A 19,911-nucleotide genomic window follows, 5' to 3' on the forward strand; every position below is an offset into this window, starting at 1 on the left:
TTGTTGAGAGAGCCAGCCTCTCATAGGCTGCAAGCACAAGTGCACTACAGACCACAGGCTGATCCTGACCTTGCAGTTCTCACAGCACTCTCTGTGTGTCTCACACACACACACACACAGACACACACACACACACACACACAGACCCACACACACACACACACACACACACATAGACCCACACACACACACAAACACACACACACACATAGACCCACACCGCAGAACCTAACAGCACAGCCTTTCCCTGGACGGCGTATTCATGAACGTTTGTTAACTGCTGTGTGTCAGCCCTTGCTGTGAGTGTGTTTTCTTGTGTTATTTTTTAGGGGGGGGGGGGGGAGGAGGGATGAGCATTAGAAAAATGTTGCTAATCATCATTGGCTCTTTAATTGAAGTGCATGGATTTCTGCTGCGGAGCCAAACGGCGAAAGGTGTTTAATTTGCAGGAGTCAGATTGCGTCCCGAGCGCGTCAGACGGATGCTTTTTTGGCAGCCCGGCGGTTTTTAGTGCGCTGAAGAGGCTCGGGATATCGACGGGAGCGACCGCGCGCTGCAGAGCTGCTGACCCGCCTTTTCTGTTAGCGGGCGCCGGAGGCGGTGCTGCTGAGCGAGTGGTTTGAGCTCTGGCTTTCCTGAATTTCAGTGAATCTCAGACCGGGGGGGGGGGGGGGACGCAGGGGCGGGGCCTCGGGCTCCGTGTCGACGGGGGCGGTTCGGGCCGGTCTCTCTCTACGCTACGGGAAAATGCAGCACGGACCGATGAGATACCACAATCTTGAGGCTTACATTCACTGCTCATGCAGCACAGCTGCCATTTAAACTTTTAAGGTGTGAGGTCACAAATGTGTGATTAGAATGCTCTTAGCTGAACATTCTAATGCTGATGTCACAATCACTACTGTGACTGAGAGCAGTGGATTCTAGAACACTGACATTTGAAAAGACATTCCAAAAAAAAAACTACTCTTCAAATGGTTAAAATTCTTAGCGAACAGATTGTAAGCAGCCGGTAAAATTACCTGCTTGCCACACTGAGCGTGTTGCAACCCAGGCCCTAAGAATTGAGGGTCACACACAGATAATGATTGTTTCGCTATTTTTTCGCTATTTTTTGCATATTTATTTATATTTGTGAAAATGTTCCTCTGTTGCAGGTAAACAGGCCTTCCGTCAAATAAATAAATAAACCAGTATCTTTTAAGCGCTCAAATCTACACCGACAACATTTAATAGTGCAAAGATCATATCTGCTGCTCTGTCAATCAAAAAAAAAAAGGCTCATTGCTTTTAGATGCAGATTATGCAAATGAGCAGAGACGTGGTGGAGAATATACGAGCAGCTCCCCGATCGCTCTCGGTTTGAGCTTCTGCGCCTCTTCCCTCGCCCCACGTTCCCGCTGTCGCTATCGCTGCTCCCGGCAGACGGGACGAGACGCGACGAGACCCCCCCCCCCCCCGCGCTGTTGGTTGCTAGGGAGACGAGCGCCAACGCCTAGCCCACAACCCGGATTAGAAAAGCGCTGCCGCCGCCGCACGCTGCTAGCTGCACGCACACCTGTCCGTCATACCGCCGGATTCCCTCATTTGCATAATGAACCACGCCCCCACGACAACCGCTGGCGACCACGGGGAATTAGATGACGGGAAATAAAACGGTGCTCGGTTCAAAATGAGGCTCCATTATTCTCTTGTCAGTCGGCCATTTTTTATTTTTATTTTAATTAAACGCTCCATAAACAAACACATACGGCGAGGGACGTACTGACATGTAGACAACCGGTATTACCGAAAAAAAAAAAAAACACAAGCACTCAATTTGGAGTAACACACAGTATTTTTTTTCCCCACACATGATATTTATGCATCAAACAGTTGGCTTCAGACACACCGTATTCACAAACAGCAGCCATGTAGATGCTCTCAATACATCTGGGTCGCCGGAAAACACGTATCGTCAGCGCAGCGCGTTTCGGAGGTTGCGGGTTCAAATCCGAGGTGGGGGCACTTCCCTTTCACGTTTTCCGCGGCGCCCTCCCCGGATTTTTAACGTTTTCCGTTATCAAACAGTTGGCTTTAGACGTAGCACCGCATTTACGAATAGCAGCCATTTCGATGCTGTCGGCACATCTGCCTGCTGGAAACCCCGTATCATCAGTGCGGCACGACTCGGAGGTTGCGGGTTCAAATCCGAAGTGGGGGGGGTACATTTTCCAAGGGGGTTACATCTCCCCGGATTGGCTGGGCCCGCCTCTTATTAGCGGCTTAGGCAGATCTCCCGTTAATCCGGCGCCCGCTCGTTATTAAGGGCGTAACCTGCGTGAGTAAGAGGCCGCCGCGGGGGACGGGTATGGGGCGAGGGTTCGCCGTTATTACGAGCCGAGAAACCTCAACGGGTTACTGCTTCCTGTGAAAGGGGCAATCAGACCGTTATAACACTACGGGGGTTTTTTTTTTGGTGGATTTTATTATTGCTGCTGCTGCTGCTGGTGGTGGTGGTGTTTTTTTTTGTGTCAGAAATAAATAAATAAATAGAAGAAATCAAATTTGATGGATGCTCCGTTTTCATTTTCGGGAGGGGGGGGGACTTTATTGACTTTTAAAGAGCGGACGTGTTCGCCCGGCGTCCCTCAGGGTCGGGACGTGCTCCTGAGCGGGGGGAGGGGAGGGGAGGGGGGTGGCGGCGAATGAAACGCTTCTGAAAGGGAGACCGTTTGTCCCAGAGGGCGGGGTCCAGCTGACCTGTGTCTTTAACTGTGACTTCAGGACAAACGCGAGCACCTCCATACATTATTATTATTATTATTATTATTATTATTATTATGGGGCTGGTTGGGGCCCAAAATCCCTGGCAATGCCCCCAACCCCGACCCTTGTTGATTACAAAGGACAGAAAGAAAGGAGGATTGAGCTCAGATGTGTAGCGATCATAAACGTGATTACGTTTGAGATTTGGTGAAAACGAGCGAGGCGGAGCCGGGGCGGACGCAGACAGGGCGCCGGCGCGAGCGTGAAGCCCAGGCGTTCGCTCCCGCAACCCGCTCGTCGCGTCTTTAATTCATTCGCTACGTAATTTCGGATTTAAATGCATTCGTTTTTTTTTTGCGAGGCGCTCCGGTCCGTTCTGCTGTGCGGAGCGCGAGCGGCGCTTTTTTCCAATCTTTCTGATTTTTCGACTGTGAGCACCTGCGGCTGCCGAGTCTGCTGACGGAGGGCGGCCGCTTCGCCTTGCGCCGTGGAAACGGGCCCCGCCCACCTCCGCCGCGGGTCCTGATCCAAGCGTTTCTCGTGCCAGGACGTCATCTACAGAAGCGGTTCCAAAACTGCCTGGCGGGGCAAAGAGAACGTGCGTCTGCGTCTGCGTGTTTGAAGACGTGGAGATAAGACGTTTATGTGCGGCGCGCTGTCAGAAGGTTTAGCTGCAGTAAGCGGTCTTGTTTCGGGCGCGAATGCAAACGACAGCTGCCCTGTTTCTGTTCTGGGCGGGGGGGGGGGGGCTACTACAGGCGTTGTGCATCGTGATGCTGTTCTCTAAACGCATATGTTAAAATTACATCCACCCGCGCTGAGGTTCCCATTTCAATTATAGGACGGAGTGTGGCGCAGTGGGTAAGGAACTGCGCTTGTAACCGAAAGGTCGCAGGTTCGAATCCCGGGTAAGGACACTGCCGTTGTACCCTTGAGCAAGGTACTAACCTGCATGCTCAGTATAATCCGCTGTATAATGGATACAATGTAAGTGCTAGTAAGTTGGTAGTCGCTCTGGATAAGAGCGTCTGCTAAATGCCTATAATGTAATGTAATGTAATGTAATTAATCATCTGATGTTTGCCGGTGAAAGTAAAAATCGGCTGCTTTTTTTTGTTTGAACAAAAACTTTATTGAATTTGCCTGGCTGAAGTGGTCATTGTCAAAACGTCACGTTCTTAAATTGAAACGAGAGTGATTGTCTCGGCACGAGCCCTGTAGAAAGCAGACAGGATGACATGCTTCTGTAAGGTAACACATCAGTCACGTATCTATATTATTATTTGCAAATAATGACAGGAATCATGTTATGCCTTGACTCTGGACTGCCTGTGGCCTCTCTTAATCCTACTGGATAGAGGAGAGTGAAGTCCCTTGGAAAGGGATTGGGTCAGCGGGGTAGCAGATAGCTTTATTGCCATTACTCTCAGTTTTAAATGGAATATTCAATTTGAGCGGAATCTTGACTGGGCTGGCGAGTGAATTTGGGAGGTCAGATAAACGTTCCCGCAGCGACCCTCGTGGCCTTGCTTTGAGCCGTTTCGCCATGAATATTTAAGCAGGGATTTAGCCTGCCTCCTGACAGAGACCCGCGCGCGCTCCTGTGTTGTGTCGTGTCCCGCTCGTCGCTCTCGGCCCGTGTGAGGAAATGGCGTTACAGACGGACGGGTTTGGGTGGGTTTGAGGCCCTCGCGGTTCAGCTAGCCTGGAGTCCATCTGTGAACCCTCTGGGGGGGGGTCTGTGTAATAAACATAATGGGACAGCGGCAGAGCGAATACACAGAGATGGACATGATAAAAGAGATGTGACTGAGGTGATGGATGTGTGACTGAGTTGATAATAGGGATGTGACTGAGGTAATTGATGTGTGACTGAGATGATGATGGACATGTGACTGAGATGATGATGGACATGTGACTGAGATGATGGACATGTGACTGAGATGATGGATGTGTGTGACAGATGATGATGGACATGTGACTGAGGTTATGACAGGGATGTGACTGAGCTGATGCTGCACGCTGCATGTGAGGAAGCGTTTTAAACCCAAAGAGACTGTGGAAGCCCGCGCTGGGGATCGTCTGAGAGCAGCAGGACCCCACCCTGCAGCAGGACGCCTCGCCAGGCGGGCGCTCCAGGCGCATTTCCGGGACGTTCCGCTCGCACTTCAGACCGCCGCCGCGTTTATTAATCCCTCGTTTAAGACTCTGACAGGCGCGAGCGTCGGGCGTACTCCACGCTGCCGACCGCGGCAGACAGCACGCATTAATCCGCGCTCGGCGATCCATTAATTCCCCTGAGCCGCGCGGACTCGTTCCAGAGTGATTTAGCGGTGTTAAGATGAAGAGGAGCGCGGTAAGGAAAGCCGGCGGGTGCTTTACGGCCTCTTCCTCTTCCTCCTCCTCCTCCTCCGAGGTGCAGTTACGGCGCCGTTAAGAGAGCGGCCTTCGCTCCCCACCTGCTCCGTATTCAAATCCGCTCCCCCCCCTCCTCCGCTCGCGGCCTTGTCCCGGGAAAACCGCCGGCATGTCCATACCGGCGCCAGTCAGGGTTCGAAGGGAAAAGCCGCGTCTACGCAGGGGCGGGGGGTGGTTGGGGGGGGGGAGGGAGACCGCCGCCTGTGCGGTCCCTGAGATGGATGCTGTCCCAGGGAGTGGGGTGGGGGGTGGGGGGGAGTTTGGCGTGCTGATGAAACGCCGTTGTCAGCGACGCTGACGGCCCGTGTGTAAACACACAGAGATAGCGGGCGGATAATTAGGAGATCTGTGCGCCGTTATTGCACCGCCAGGTGGGGGGGGGGTGATGGATCGCTCGCGCCGGCCCGGCGGGGGAAACGACGGCGGGAAGCGGGAAAGGACCTCTCGCGGCGCCGGCGGCCATTTCTCGAGGGAGAGGAGGGAGGAGGAGGAGGGCGAAGGGGAACCGTGACCCGGGCATGGTGCCTCAGCCAACCCCCGGCTCTGGGTCGGGCTGACTGGCGGGCGTGTCTGCGACTGCGCTACTTGCTCCGTGTGAATCGGTTTCATCTGTACGACACTTTTTACAGAGGCGCTGTCACAAAGACATTTGGGAAAAGCTCCGTCGGGTTGGCGGAGATGGCGGGGTGAAGGGGTGTGGGCGGAACGCTGCGTCGCTGAGAAACGGGAGCCGCGGCGAGAGAACAAAAAATCATTTTACAAAAATCGCCCACGGGGCTCCGAGCCTCTCTCTCGCTCGGTTCTCTCAGAGGCTGCTGGGAAATGCCCCAGAGAGGATTTGTTTACTGCGCGCAGATAAATGGATGAATCTGACCTGTATGCAAAGGCCAAAAAGAAAGCAGATACAAACACAATCATTTCCCCATTCCAGAATGTGATATATCGACTCGCTCAGATAAAATATATATATTTATATATATATTTGGTGGAAAATTGTTAAATTAAGCATCAGTGCATTTGAACGAGCACACTTCCTCCCAGAGGCCTTTAGAGAAGCTGGAAGAATCCTTTCAGAGGCTGGTAGTGTAACCTGAAGCAGGTCTGCTCTTCCTCAGAGGTGGAGTTAAAAGACCTTGTGCAGAGTTCTTTAAAAAAAATTTTAAATTTAAAAAAACCACAAAAGCAAAGAAACGCTCTCTGCTCGCCTTGTCGTTTGGGCCAGGCCGCGCAGAGATTTATCTCGGCAGTTAGTTCTGAGGTAACAAAATTACAAATAAACTTAAAGGGCAAGGAAGGGGGGGTGGCGTTGGGGTTGGGGGGATCGATAGGAAGCATCTATGAGAATGACGGACTGGCGCTTCAGCAGAAAAATCGATCGCTCCTCAGGTTTTGAGTTCCCACAATGCCTCTCCCCGTCGTCTGTGGGGTACGGCTTTCCTTACGTCCCGTTCACCCTCGTGTCCCCCCCTCCCCCCCTCTCTCCCCAGGCCCGAAGGCGAGCGTGAGCGGGACCTCCGGACGGAGAATTCGCCCGTGACGGCCCGGAGGATGAACCGCGCAGGTGAGGCTGGTTGCCATTTTAAAAAACGCGCGCGGTGGCGGTATTGATATTTTGATATTTTCCGGTGACTGCGGTGTCCATTCAGTGCGGCACAAAGTCAGCAGGTGTCCCTAATGGGAAAAGCCTGCTGAGCTAAATTGATTCAGAGGTTTCAGACAAAACAGCGGATATACCGATATAGTACTGTAGCAGGACGCTCCTACACTGATGCTAACTGTACATTGATATAGTACTGAAGCAGAATACCCATTTATACTGATCCTAACTTAACATTGATATAGTACTGTAGCAGGACGCTCCTACACTGATGCTAACTGTACATTGATACAGTACTGAAGCAGAATACCCATTTATACTGATCCTAACTTAACATTGATATAGTACTGAAGCAAAACACTCCTTTATACTGATCCTAACTTTACATTGATATAGTACTGAAGCAGAACACCCATTTATACTGATCCTAACTTAACATTGATATAGTACTGAAGCAGAACACCCATTTATACTGATCCTAACTTAACATTGATACAGTACTGAAGCAGAACACCCATTTATACTGATCCTAACTTAACATTGATACAGTACTGAAGCAGAACACCCATTTATACTGATCCTAACTTTACATTGATATAGTACTGAAGCAGAACACCCATTTATACTGATCCTAACTTTACATTGATATAGTACTGAAGCAAAACACCCATTTATACTGATCCTAACTTTACATTGATATAGTACTGAAGCAGAGCACCCATTTATACTGATCCTAACTTAACATTGATATAGTACTGAAGCAAAACACTCCTTTGTACTGATCCTAACTTTACATCAATATATTACTGAAGCAGAACACCCATTTATACTGATCCTAACTTTACATTGATATAGTACTGAAGCAGAGCACCCATTTATACTGATCCTAACTTAACATTGATATAGTACTGAAGCAAAACACTCCTTTGTACTGATCCTAACTTTACATTGGTACAATACTGAAGCAAAACACTCCTTTGTACTGATCCTAACTTTACATTGATATAGTACTGAAGCAAAACACTTCGTTGCAAACTGGACTCTTGGAACTTGAGTGTTTGGTTGTCTCTGTGTAAAACGCTGTGAGAACACACGCTCATTCTGGCCAATCGGATGCACCATCTGTTGCCGAGGATTGGAGTCCACATGACCTGTGGGGTCGGACCGACGGCTGGCTTGGCTGAGAACAATATTGTAGCGGTTTCAACACTCGCGGAAAAAGGACTGTGCTTCCGGTTCTAGAATGTTCTGCAATTCTAGCTTTTTTTTTCCAGATTCCAGAGCAAACTCTGAATATTGTTTAGTGTGCAGAAACACCAGATGGCGTGTTGAGTTGAGGAAAACGGGCGTGACCCCCCCATTCCAGCACGGAGATTTCATGAAAATGAGGCTCCTGACAGATTTTTTAATTCCCACTAAAGTAGGCGGGACTGAAAAAAAAACTCAAAAGCCCAGAGATCATTTGTGGCCGTGTCCTGACATTTTAAAAACGCGCTTCCTGAAACAGAGCTGAGCGCCGGTCCTTTGCTGTTCTGGCAGCGAGCGGAACCTTCTTAGCTCTGTGGGAGTTCCTGTGTGGACAGGTGCGCTTGCCAGCAGCTGCTGTAAGGGCGACTGCTAAGTCTGTCCACCCATGCGCACATACCTGGAAACTGAGAGCTGAATCTCCTCCAACGCACTCGCCTGTGAGTAACTGACTATTTTACATTCTACAGACCACACAGTACTACAGGAGTGCTAGTGATTACTTTACACCTTACAGGCCACACAGTACTACAGGAGAGCCAGTGACTATTTTACACTCTGCAGACCACACAGTAGTACAGGAGTGCTAGTGATTACTTTACACCTTACAGGCCACACAGTACTACAGGAGAGCCAGTGACTATTTTACACCCTACAGGCCACACAGTACTACAGGATAGCCAGTGACTATTTTACACCCTACAGGCCACACAGTACTACAGGAGAGCCAGTGACTATTTTACACCCTACAGGCCACACAGTACTACAGGATAGCCAGTGACTATTTTACACCTTACAGGCCGCACAGTACTACAGGAGAGCCAGTGACTATTTTACACCCTACAGGCCACACAGTACTACAGGATAGCCAGTGACTATTTTACACCTTACAGGCCACACAGTACTACAGGAGAGCCAGTGATTACTTTACACCTTACAGGCCACACAGTACTACAGGAGAGCCAGTGACTATTTTACACCCTACAGGCCACACAGTACTACAGGAGAGCCAGTGACTATTTAGCAGAGCCAATGACAAATGGGCGCATCCTTTTGACAGTTATTTTCGAACTGCGCACTTCGCATTCTCCTCCATTGCAACTCGCATCGCGCTGCCCAGGAGGGGAACGCGCATCATATCCTGTTGGGCAGACGGAGGAGCGGCCGGGCGCCCGGTCAGCAGAGCCGCGGTTGCCGTGGTTGCCGCGGCCCTGACCGTAACTCAAAGCGAAGGGGAGCGTGCTGACGAGATGCGACCCGGCAGCCTAAAAGCGCTCCCCTCCGTTGCCCGGGTCTACGTGACCGAACTCGCCCCCTTTTAGGGGGGTGCGTCTGACAGTAAAGCGCCGTGATCCCCCCCCCCACCCCCTCTACCCGTCACTGACCCAGTCAGATGGCTGCCCCTATTTTCAGAACAACAAATGCTGCATTATTTGTGGTTCCGATAACCGGAGTTACAAAAAATGATGTCCCCGTGCACCCGGTGAAGCCTCCCCCCACTGCCTGTGGTCAGTCCTGCTTATGGTTCCACCAGCATTTTGTTATAAACGTACCAATGACTGCCCGGCCGCAAACACCTTGAATATACAACTTAGTCACATGATGTTTTTCTGACATTACTGGACCAGACCAGACCGGCTAAATGCAGCATCATTTCCTTCTGGTCCACTTCCTGAGTGTGCAATAGATGCTGAATATGGACCAGGAAACACACAGACAAGGGGACAGACAAAAATAGATCAGTCTTGGGGCCTGTATGAACAGTGACCGAATAATGAATAATGAAATGTGGACCAAGAAATGCTAATCATGAATAATTAATGACAAATAATGAGCGGGTCCCTCTGACTCCCCTCAGGGATTAGCCCTTCCTCCAGAGCACAGGGGCTGCTGGGATACGCGGCGGGGTGCTCCGTCGCCCGCGGTCCCACCCAGCGCCCCGAGCCACAAAGCGAATAAACCATGTTCCCTTTTACTGGGGCCTCGAAGCTTAGTTCACTCACTGCTTTCTAAGTTCTAAGTGCGCAAAAGGCCAACGCTCTGACCTTTGCCCTTTTTCTTAAGATGCTGGGAAATGTAGTTTATTTTTGACAGCGCTGCGCTAACAGTGTCATCCAGTGCACTGAAGTCCAGTTTGCTGATGTGACGCTAAATCAAAGCAGGCTTTTCCCCAGCCGGGTCATTGATCTACGGGGGCGTACCGGAATGACTCGCGACGCGCGTCGTTCGTTTGCATTCGCCTGCGATCGCCAGCACGTACCAGCACCGTCCCCTCCTGCTCAGCACGCCCACCGTGAAACATTCCCATTCACCGCGCTAATAGAATGGAAATGGCGCACTTTAATAACGGTCTCGGTAATAGGAAGCGATCGAGAGGAGTTCTTCAGCTTGGCGCGCGCATCACTCTAATTCAGTGCCCCGGGAGAGGAAAAGCGAGATGATGTTGATTTAACTGGAGGACCTGTCGGTTTTTCAGCGCGACGTCCAGGAATTAATCCGGCCCGCTTTAATTAGCGGGGACAGCTCTCTGGAACTCGACTCACGGGCGGGGAGCGGAGGAAGGGAACTCCGAGCCGCTTGGGCTCGTGTAAACAGCGGACTTTGTGCGTCTCTGTTGTAGGGGCGCTAGCTTGTTTAGCCCTCCCGGGTTGTTTGTATGTGCCGTGCTGTTTCTGTGTGATATGCTAATCGCAGCGGGCAGGGCTGTACAAACCATACTGAAGACCTGTGGAAACCACACCACTGCCTCACTGGGGGTCTGTAGAAACCACACCACTGCCTCACTGGGGGTCTGTAGAAACCACACCACTGCCTCACTGGGGGTCTGTAGAAAGCACACCACTGCCTCACTGGGGGTCTGTAGAAACCACACCACTGCCTCACTGGGGGTCTGTAGAAACCACACCACTGCCTCACTGGGGGTCTGTAGAAACCACACGACACACACAAAAGGTCTCCCCCTTTCCTTCTTTCTGCAGGTGCGGCGAACGGTCACTCGTTTCGGGAGCTGCTCAGCGTCAACCCAGAAAAGCGCCCGGCCCTGCGCTCCACGGACATTTGAGCGAAGGTACGCTTCCCTCGAGCGCGCGCGCGCTTCTTTCTGATTGGCTCGTATGTGGAGCTCGCCCTCTTCCGCACCCTTGGGCTGTGAGGTACTACAGCAGGGGTGGGAAACCCGGGTCTTGAAGCACTGGTGATCTTGCTGTTCCACCTGAGCTTGACCTCATGAGTTTTGAGGAACAACTAAAAGGCTGAGTCTGAATATTCTCAGTCTGAATGGTACCTCCCCCCGCACGGTCACCTGTGTATTGAGCCTAATAATCAACCTTTTGATGAGTAGGGCTTTTTGGAATGTCAGTGTTCTAGAACTCCAGTGCTTTCTATTAGCCAGCAGTGATTGTGACATCAGCATTAGAATGTTCAGGTAAGAACATTCTAATCACATACTGGCGCGCCTTGAAGGGTTAATGCAGTTATTTAGCTGCAGTTTTGAACGGTGCGAAAACCCGGAACATCGCTGGCACCCCAGGACCGGGGTTGCCTCACCCTGTGCTACCGCAGGGATGGAACAGAGGGGGGTACAGTCGAGTCGTTTAAGGTCACGGCTCGCGTCGGCTGATCTTTACCGCGCGCGGAACGAGTCGGGTCGGCGTGGCGGACGGAGCGAACCGAACGAGCCGTCCGAAATTATTTCTCCTCGTCGAGCGAGCCAGGCCGTATACCCGCGCCGCGCGACGCCGTAAAAGCTGACCTTAAACCACGAAGAACGCGGCGTAAAGCAAGAACCGCGCTCGGATGGCTGGAGAGTTACTGCCGGCCCGGCACCGGTCATCGGTATCCTGGGTTGTTTGCGCACGGCGTTCTGCTAAAAGAGCCCGCGGAAGCCGCTTCGGACAAAAAGCGTCTGCATTAAAGGCGGCTCAATGTAAAAGCTGACGGGGTCTCTTCACACCAGTCCCAAGTCATTAACATCTTCAAACTGCCACGACTCACCCTTTGCGCGTCGCATAGACTGAACGCGGAAGTTCGGGCGCTGAAGGAAATTCGCTTGACGACCGCCTCGTTTTTTTTCCCCCCCATGGGCTTCAACCGCGGTGCGACGAATCGAACGTCGGCGTCTGCCGCCGCCGTCCAATTGCGTCTCGGTTCCCGCCCCCCCCCAGTCACCCCGGGCGAACAGCTGCGACGAGGGAAGGTGAGGAAGAGGTGTGAAGACGAATCCGGTGAAGGACGGAGGGAGCGCGGGTTGCGGGTGGGGGGGGGTGTGGGGGTTTGGGCTGGGGAACCGCCTGGTGGATTCCGGACCCCGGTGAGCAGGACGGGTCCGAGGCGGTGCAGGTGCGCCCCGGAATGCGCCGAATTTGCGTTTCTGCCATCTGTCTGTGCCGAACCCGACACTCAGTACTGCTGGTGCTGCTGAGAGCTAACGGTGTGAGGGGCTCACACATGCACGCACAGACACACACAGACACACACACACACAGAGCCAGACTTTGCCCGGGGAAGCCTGTGTGCTGAGCTGTCAGAGGAAATGAAATGCTGCTCTCTCTCTCTCTCTCATCTTTTGTTCTCTCAAGCGTAATCTGAGCTCTGCACGTTTTGAAAAACCACAATGGAATCTTTTTTTAAATTCTACGCACGGCGTTTATAATGGGTCCGATCGACTCTCACACAGCTAATGTGATGTGTGGGGCGACCTCTTTGTGCAGCTACTTGCATTTGAGTGTCAGACTGACTGACTAAACTGTCTGACGTCTGACTGACTGTCTGACTCTATGACTGTCAGACTGACTGACTAAACTGTCTGACATCTCACTGACAGTCTGACTGACTGTCTGACGTCTAACCGACTGACCGACCATCTGTCTGACTGACTGCGACTGACCGACCGACCGCCTCACACTGACCAACCGATTGAGCGAGTCGCACTGGAGTGAACAGCGAAAGAGCTCCAGACCCAGAGCTCCCAGCCCCCCGGTAGGAAGCGGAGGCGAGGTCGGTGCTGCCGTGACAAGCCGAATACGCATCGTGGGTAGCGCCCTGCTGCAGGCTGTGTGCAGGGGGAGTGGGGTACGAGCCGGACGCGTCTGAGAGCGCGGCGTTCAGCCGAAAATAGCAGGCCCTTAATGCGCAGGACGGGGTCCCCAGGGGGAGACGTGTCCTGAACCGACTGCCTGGGGTATAAATATACCTGAGAGGTGCAGGTGGGGCGGCCTTTTTTACCATTTCAATCTTTCAGGAACACCTCGCTCCTGTTTAAACTTTCAGCTTCAGTCTCCACTTCACTGTCCTGAGGGAAATTTGGCTTGCAGCGAGGACCAGAAGCCGCGACACAGGAAACATCAAGCAGCGTCACAAACCGCATTGCGATTCGCAATTTTAAATCTTCAGTGTTAAATTAACTCTTCCAGAGTACATACTGTTGGACTTTAGAGTTGAATCAACGCTGGACATTTAATTTTGTAAGACCGGAGGTAAAGTGTAATACACTGCGTTGTAGTACACTGTGTGTATTACACTACACTAGGGGCGATATAGCTCAGGAGGTAAGACCGATTGTCTGGCAGTCGGAGGGTTGCCGGTTCAAACCCCTTGAGCAAGACACCTAACCCCTAACTGCTCTGGCGAATGAGGCATCAATTGTAAAGCGCTTTGGATAAAAGCGCTATATAAATGCAGTCCATTTACCATTTACACTAGTTAGTCTCGGGGTGTCATTGTGCCGGGCTAAAGCAAAAGCCTGCACCCACGCCGGCCCTTTTGGGATAAGACCGGACACCCCGCTAGGGTGGGGAAGGGAACAGCTCCAAATATTGCTGTAATGGAAGAAAAAAATATCACAGTTTTAACAGAGATAAACTCTTAATGGAGGAAAAAAAGGGAAGCCCTTATTACATCTACGGCTAACGGAGCAGAACACCCCCGTTCGTCTTATTTTCCCTTCTCGCTTGCTTCAGCGTTTTACCCACAATTCTCGGCAGACGGACCGCGGAGTAAGTGGGACGGCTTAAGCGGGTTTCGTCCGCCACGAAAACGCGCCCCGTCTGCAACCTTCCCCCCGAAAGCGACCGACGCCGTTTGACCTGTTTTCATTCGTTAAGCGGTTTTCAAAAAGGGAAATAACGTGCGGCTTGTTCGACCTCGGTTCTCCGGTCCTGAACGATGTGTTTCTGAAAAAGGCCGTAAAAGGAAAGCAATAACGGGCCTTGTGTGCAGAGCGTAGCCCTTTGGATTTTCCCGGCTCAAGGTTCCCCAGGACCCGCGAGAACTAATCAGTTTTTTTTTCATCTTTGATCGCAACAAAATGAAACAGAAACGCGCGGGAAGTTAATACTGGTTTTCTTTTTTCCACCGGCTCGAACAGCAGCTGGAGAAATTCACCGGCCGTTCAGATTTTTTGCGAGGCAGAATATTTAATGAAAATCACGTTTCAGAGCAGTCTGTTTACAAGTACAACTGCGTGAGTTGTAGATGGGAGATAGTTTCTGAATTTCCTTTTTTTTATGGTGTCTTACTTTACATAACAGTTATAAATAAAATAATTAAACATTTAAGAGGGGAAAGGAACCTTTAGTTCCAATTTTGGTCTAATCAAACAGAAGAGGTTTAACAAAGTTAAACGCAGAAAAAGAAATCTCTTAATATATTTATGGCTAACGAAACAGAATATTATATTACCCACAATTCTCAATTCGAACCCTGCTCAAATCGAACCCTGCTCAAAGGCTCAGGCCAGCATTGCAGCCGTGGCTTGTTTGTTGCACTATTTGCGATTGGTTTCATATCAGAAGCCTAAAAGCCCAAGCAACGTTTGCACGACAGGCTTAACGAACAATCAAGATTTCGATTTGCACTATTCCGTTGGCTCAAGAAACCAGTTAACTACGGTTCTGAAGTTTTTTTTTATTGTATTACGAGAAATCCAATTCCATTTCCGTTTCGGAATCCGTTTTTCCCCGGGTTGAAACTACATTTCCCACGGTCCAGTTCACTTCAGCCGATGGTTCCGGAACGTTCTTCCGATTCGCGAAGCGAGACGTAAGCGTTATTTCCGCCAGTCCCAGGTCCGGCACGCCTCCTTCGGGGCTCATAATTGCGTTTTCATTGTTTGCCGAAAGCGAGCGCGGACGGCTTCGCCAAACCGGAGAGGAGAGGAAACCGTCAAAGGAAATGAAACTGGAGAATGACGTCGAGGAGCCCGGTCGCGGGGAGAGAGGCGGTAATGGAGATCTCAGCACCTTGCTCCCCGTCTTCTGGGTTATGTTATCTCGCGAGTGCGGCAGGTGAGAGAGAGCCGCGTGGTGGTTTTTTTGGGGGTTTTTTTAAGCTGCTCTGTCCGGGATGAACCGGTCTGTTCCGCTGCTGCTCCGGTTGTGTTTTCCCGGGCGATGCTGTCTGGTTGGATGAGGCAGACGGAGCACCGGGCCCTGCTGCCTGACCCCCGGGGAATCCACCCGGCACGGGGAGGCCTGGTCTGCCTGATATTCAGCCCCAGAAGACCCCAAATGGTGCAGAGACACAGAAATACAGCACACACACACACACACACACACAGAAATACAGCACACACACACACACACACACACACACACAGAAATACAACACACACACACACACAGAGAAATACAACACACACACACAGAAATACAGCACACACACAGAAATACAGCACACACACACACATACACACACACACACAAATACAGCACACACACACACACACACACACACACACACAAATACAGCACACACACACACACACACACACACACACAAATACAGCACACACACACACACACACACACAAATACAGCACACAGAAACAGGAACACAGACACAACACCCCCTCTGGTCTCTCTCTCTCTCCCTCCCCCTCTCCCTCTCCCCCCTCCCTCTCTCCCTCTCTCATCTCTCAGCCACAGGCGCGGTAAATCCTCCCTCTCGCCAAGTAGATTCTGCAGCGGTGTGTTCAAGGAGGGAAGCAAAGTTGTTTCGCCGCTCTCCCCGGAAACTTTTCCCGTAGATAAACAGGGGCTCCGGAAAAGGGGCCTTTTAGAGAGAGCGTGCGCTCCCGGGAGGGGCCCGAGAGAGGGGCCCGAGAGGGGCCTGGGAGGGGCCCGGGCTTCAGCCGCGCGGGCTGGCTAATTAGCGGCCTTCCGTTAGCCGTTTGCTTCGTTTTGGCTTCCGGGGCTCTTCGTTAGCGCGGGTCGGGAAACGAGTTTGCGCTGGTTAGCACGGGATCGGCGTGCGGGGGCCCGGGGCCCGGGCCGAGATCGGACCCCCCCAAGCGGCAGGGCCCCGTTTCCCATGGTGCCCGGCGAACCGACGAGCTTCGCCTTCGCTCTTCCCCTCCTCCCTGCCGGAACACCCGCCAGGCGGGATCCAGCCGCCAATCTGGATCCGGTTATATTGATTGGCAGGTCTCTCGTCGCTGTGGTTCAGTGTTGCTCTGAATGAACGCGTTTGACCCCGATGAACTGTGTGTGGCATGGATTTCAGACACACACATGCAAGCACGCGCACACACACACACACACACACACACGGGCTTACAGCTCTGTCTTCTACCTTATGTCTTTCTCATGCCCTTGTATGTATGAACGCACGGTCTAAATACATTTAAAGCAGCTGCCATATGTTTCACTCATTATGTGTTTAAGATGTGAGCTGCATACAACAGTGTGTGCATGTGTGTATCACTGTGTGTGTGCATGTGTGAGTGTGTGTGTGTGTTTGTGTGTGATTCTGTGTGTGTGTGTGTATATATGTGTGTGTGTGTGATTCTGTGTGTGTTTGTGTGTGTGTGTGTGTGCCTCTGTGTGTGTGTGTGTGTGTGTGTATGTGTGTGTGTGTGATTGCCTGTGCTGTTGCTGAGATTACAGTGGCAGGAGATCCGTGGGGAGGGGCGGCTGGCGGGGGAGCGGCGGGCTGCTCGGCTAACGCAGGCGTCCCTCCTCACCTTCGTCTCGCAGGGTAATTACTGTGCGAGCTCTCGGGCTGTCTGAGGGACGGCTGCCCCTAATGAAGGTCAGGGGACGGAATGAGTTCAGTCTCGTAAGGAGGAGCTAATTACCTTCAGCACATGGGGGGAGGGGGGGGGGGGTTCTGTGAGGGAGGGGGGCACTAGGCTCCCAGCCAGTTTTCGGCAAGAGAAAACCAGGCGCTCCCGTCGAACGGGCACGTCTGGCTTTACCGCCAAATCCGTTAACGTCCACACGAGCACTGCTTTATTATTCTTGCGCGCCCTTGAGTTGCGGGCAGGTTTGTAAGATCCATATAGATCAGCGCTACAAGGTGGCTATCGCCTTTCTCCAGCCTCTCGTCCCGAGCGCGCGGACCAATCGCGGCTGGTTCGTCGTTTGCGGTTCCGCTCGACGGGAGCGGCGGACCAAAAACCGTCGGATTGAAAACGAGAGCGAAATGCTGCGTGCTTGCCCGAGCTCAGACGTTTTTTTGCGTTTGATAAGTTCGCTCGCTAGCTTAAAGAGCCGCGGTTTCTATCGACCGCCGTAGCGCTGTCCGTTCGGTTTTTCAGCAACCGTGCTTTTCCAGCTTTTTACGCGCGGGCGGTTTATGGGTCCGTCGATTGCATCGATTCCGTTAATTGCTCCTTTCTGTTTTTTTCGAACACGGTAAAAAAACGCGAGCCGATTAATTCACAGCGCACATGTGTGCAGATTACAAAGGCACATTTTCCATGTCCTTCGTCAGTCCGCTCGCGCGCACGGGCTGCTTTCACAAGCGGGCTTTTTCTACGGTTGGCGTTTGAGACGTTTGAGATCAAAAGAGGACTCGTCGCCTGGAAGGACTGCCTGCCGGCGCTCGGGGGGAAAGTGAATAGATAAAATATTAAATCATTACTGAGAGACGCGGTTAAGCTAACGTGCAGGCGATGCGGTCTCTCAGCAAATGAGCTACAGCTGTTAATGCGCTGAACTGGGAAGGAGACGAGGCTCGGAAGCTTTTGTCAAACTCCGGTTGTCAATTCTGACGTTTTTGGCTTTGAAATGGTTTGGGTTCCCCACGCCATGTCGCGGGCGGAACACTCCGGAACTGGCGTCGTGGAGACGTCGATAAGGGCTCGCCCGGGGCTGAGCGGGCGGGGTTCAAAATGTGAAGCGGCCTGACGTCCGTGAAGCTCGGTTCGCCTCAGGGCGCTTCCCAGGGCTTCGCCAGTCGCCCCTCCGCGGCTTCCCCACAGCCCTCCTTTGTCCTGGTTTGTAAACCATGTCGCTTGTCGCAGACTGTTCGGACGGTAAGGAGGGGAGCCCGCTTGCAGCTCGAGGGGCCTCGCGAAATAACTCTGTTGCGTTCGGACGGACTTTAATAACTTTGGTGTTTCTGGGAATGCCGTACACGGACCCGGCAGCGCGTTTGTTTTCGCGGTCAGAGCGGTAGCTTCTGTTCTGATGCTGAGCCGTCACTTAATATTTAGCTACACAAACACAGTGCCCAGAGAGGGACACACAAGTGTACTTATGTAGTGCACCCTTTTGTGTGTGTGTGAGAGCGTGTGTGTGTGTCTGTGCCTCTCTGCCTGTGTGTGCAAATATGTGTATACCTGTGTGCGACAGAGAGACAGAAAGACACAGACAGAGAAAGACCAAGAGACAGGCGGGCAGAGAGAGAGAGAGAGATGGACAGAGCAACCGAGAGACAGAGACAAACAGAGAGAGAGACAGAGACCAAGAGAGGGAGAGAGAGGCTGTGCTATCGCTGTGCTTAAATGCAGAATAATCAGCGCGGCTGCAGGAGGGTGGAGGGCTCTTTCTGCATTAATGAGCCTCATTAGCATGTAGCCGCCGCCGCGGCCACAGGGGAAGGGTCCCGTGCTGCACGGGCAGAGCCTCGGACGATCGTACGATAGCGCTCCGCGGCTCCACAGGACAGTGACATCTGACAGCGAGGAGGCCCCCAGTCACGGTGGGCTCCCCTGCCCCCCAGCTAGGGGTCCTCGTCCACCACTGCCACGGCTGAGTAGGCCTCATCCTTGCCCGACTAAAAAAAAAAAAAACCCCATCCAAGACACTGTGTAATCAAAGTCTTCTTATTTTAAAGTGTAACTACTTGGTAGGCTGAACTTGGAGTATATATCCGTACAGTTGGAGTGTATATCAGTACAAAACAGAAAAACCACCAATCAGACCTCTCTGCTGTTTATAGCGGTGGGTTCTCATTCCACGGCTCCTGCTCTTTCCCACACAGTGCTGAATCCACAGGTAGAATGATGCATATTTACTTTCAACCCATTGAAGAGCAGAGTTCTGGAATGTTTGTCTCAGAATTCTAAAGCCAGTGTTCTAGAACTCCGTTGCTTTCAATCGCCAGCAGTGACTGTGACATCAGCATTAGAATGTTCAGTTAAGAGCGCTCTCTGGTGCGGTGTGGCCCTAGGGGGGGGGACCTCTTAGCGGCGTACGCTAAGCCGGAGTGACACTTATGAAGCGGCTCGAGGGTGGGGGGGGGCAGCCTGACTGACTGACAGGCCGAGCGGTCGGAGGAGACGAGGGCGGCGGGATTAGAGAGCGACGGCCGTGGAGAACCGACTGTCGTTATTGGCTCTCCCCTCGTCCCCGCGCCGCGGCCTCTCTGTGTTTCCGTAAACCCTTTATAAGCCGTCACTGATCTAAGCCTCCCTGTGAGTTTTTTTTTGTGTGTGTGTAATATCCTCATTGAGGATTACCGGCGTTTCTTTTGTGTGCAATAAACGAACCTGAAAACCCCAGAGCCGGACGGGGCTTTGGCTGCCGTCGCTGAGCGATGGCTTATGAGTGATGGCCTGCCCCGGAGCCTGGAGCGCTCACGTTTCAGCAGGGTCTGCTGCACCGTGGGGAACGGTCACGTTTCAGCACGGTCTGCACCAAAGCGGGGAACGGTCACGATGACCGCGGTCACTAATCATT

The 19,911-nt window shown here is 52.1% G+C and overlaps 1 protein-coding gene across 2 annotated transcripts in view; it reads left to right on the forward strand.

Annotated features, from left to right (window-relative positions):
• The window catches only part of LOC135245545 (alpha-1,3-mannosyl-glycoprotein 4-beta-N-acetylglucosaminyltransferase C-like), a 73,794-nt gene that overhangs the window by 30,381 nt on the left and 23,502 nt on the right, over positions 1 to 19,911 (forward strand). For both annotated transcript variants that reach the window (XM_064318644.1, XM_064318645.1), the window contains 2 exons: positions 6,654 to 6,727; positions 10,987 to 11,075. The gene's annotated coding sequence lies outside the window, so the exon portion shown is untranslated. The remainder of the gene's footprint in view (positions 1 to 6,653; positions 6,728 to 10,986; positions 11,076 to 19,911) is intronic.

The sequence above is a fragment of the Anguilla rostrata genome, chromosome 19, assembly GCF_018555375.3.
Source record: "Anguilla rostrata isolate EN2019 chromosome 19, ASM1855537v3, whole genome shotgun sequence".
In the NCBI taxonomy this organism is placed as follows: Eukaryota; Metazoa; Chordata; class Actinopteri; order Anguilliformes; family Anguillidae; genus Anguilla; species Anguilla rostrata.